This window comes from Oratosquilla oratoria, chromosome 31 (assembly GCF_046742065.1).
Source record: "Oratosquilla oratoria isolate Oo_2021 chromosome 31, ASM4674206v1, whole genome shotgun sequence".
Lineage (NCBI taxonomy): Eukaryota > Metazoa > Arthropoda > Malacostraca > Stomatopoda > Squillidae > Oratosquilla > Oratosquilla oratoria.
In genome coordinates this window covers 46,859,432-46,861,931 of record NC_134807.1, presented here as the reverse complement: position 1 = coordinate 46,861,931, position 2,500 = coordinate 46,859,432, and positions in this window count along the sequence as shown.

Genomic DNA, 2,500 nt, shown 5'->3' with positions numbered 1-2,500 from the left:
CGACTACCCTTATTCATTAGTGACCTGATTATCAGGGCGTAAGGGTAGTTGTCGATGTACTTTTCCCGATTCTTTTCGTTCTAAGAGGTTACTGTTCAAAGATAGCATCCTCCTCCCTCTGTACTAGTCATAATCGACTTCCTCTTGCCTACAAAACGGCTACGCTACTTAAGGAGGTTTGTTTCGTCGGCAGGGGACAGACCATTTTATAACATAATCCATTGTATGTACACCCACATAGAGGCAGCATTCCTCCCTGTGTGACACACGCACACACACAACCACATCGAAAACAAGAAGCACGCCTATTGAAATTCATTTCAATTCTAACTTTCTCCTCTACTGCATCTTCTCATTTCAGTTTATCTACTACTACAAAAAATCCATCTTTCTGACTGCCCCTACGATATAGCCTCCGACTCCTTTTCCTCTTTGTTGGTTGAGATCTTAATTGATAAATAACCCAAAAACAAACCCCCCACAAATATTGGTGCAATACTCGAAGTCCAAGTCTCCTGCCCAAGCCTCCTGAGCCACATCACATGCTCTAATAAATACCCCTAAAAAGCACTCAGTGGCAATATCCCCCTTTTATACACAAGTGTCTTTTAATTTTCCCGCAGACTTCTCTTCCCCTCCCACAAACACCAATCCTGCGCGAGCGGGTGGTCTTTTCTAGGTACTCCATAGTCCACTTCTGAAAAAGAGTGCAGTTAGCAATCAAAATGTATAGGCAAAACATCTCCAGTCTTTTCTTCTGCTCCGACTGTGGTATTAGTTGTGATTTAAAAACGTGTTACTACATTTTTATCAGTGATATACAGTATATTTATATATATATATATATATATATATATATATATACATATATATATATGTATATCTATATATACATATATATACATACATATATATATATATATATATATATATGTATATATATACATATGTATATATATACATATATATATATGTGTATATATATATATATGTATGTATGTATATATATATATATATATATATATACATGTGTGTGTGTGTGTGTGTGTGTGTGTGTGTGTGTGTGTGTGTGTGTGTGTGTGTGTGTGTGTGTGTGTGTGTGTGTGTGTGTGTGTATTCACTTGGTCTTGGTCTTTGGATCACGTGTTGGACTCGTGATCGACAGCTATTTCCCTCCTGGAAGAGAGCTCAGAGCTCGTAGGTCCGATCTATGGGTAATGCTATGACCTTGCACACACACACACACACCCAACTCCCCGCCCACGAGAGTCAGAGTAACGACCCGAGGTACAGCGATACCGAAATAATTTTGGCCCTGGGCAGGATTCGAACTGGGAGCACTTCTACTTTCCAGTTCAGCGCTCTACCAACTGTGCCACCGTGTGTGTGTGTGTGTGTGTGTGTGTGTGTGTGTGTGTGTGTGTGTGTGTGTGTGTGTGTGTGTGTGTGTGTGTGTGTGTGTGTGTGTGTGTGTGTGTGTGTGTGTGTGTGTGTGTGTGTGAATAGAATAATGTGATTGTGCTGTGTCACGCCCTTGTGTGAATAAAGTCTCCTGTTTGCAATTTTTAAGGTACGCCCTTGTATGAATAAAGTCTCCAGTTTGCAATTTTTAAGGCATGCCTTGCGTGAATATGATACGTTGTGTATTATCATTAAAATATATCATAAATTGTATTTCATAATATGTAAACCATAGCGCAATACCATTCTGTTGACGCTAACCTCGGAAAAATGTTACATAATTTGACGCGAAAACATGTCCTTCGTTCCCTTTGGTTGGAGTTGTTTAAACTACCTATTTTTGTTGCTTTTCAGCATCCCGGAAGTAAGCACCAATTCCCGGGCTATATAAAGGCCGGGCAGAGAGAGAATCATAGAGAGACTATCGAGAGATGACCACAGAGAAGACCAGAGAGAGAAAACAAGACAAAAAGTTGACGCCCATGGCTCTAGGTATATATATATATATATATATATATATATATGCATATATATATATATATATATATATATATAAAAATATATAATGATATATAGAAATATATAATAATATATATATATCTATATATATGAAATATATATATATAAATATATATATATAGTAACCCAGTCCTTCCTGGTTAGGTTTGCTCCTGGGGGCAAGGTCTCGTTTGGGCATGGTATGGCCTCGTTATGGCCCAGATTGTCATATTCCTGCCAACATTCTAGTCTATGGGCCACAGCTTGGGTTGGATCCAGTCCCTCCACCGTCATCAAGCTTTGGCGGTTACCTTAAACAGAGGAAGAGCCAAGGTTGGCAAAACGAGAGAAAATCAACACAAGTGGGGATACTCCAAGAGCCTCCAATGTCCCTGTGGCGAAGTACAGACGATGGTCCACGTCCTCCGGGAATGTCCATCGAGTCTCCATTGCTCCGACCAAGACCTTAGGGAAGCAAATGAAACTGCCCTTATATGGACACGGTTTTGGTGCGACAAGATATGATATATATATATATATA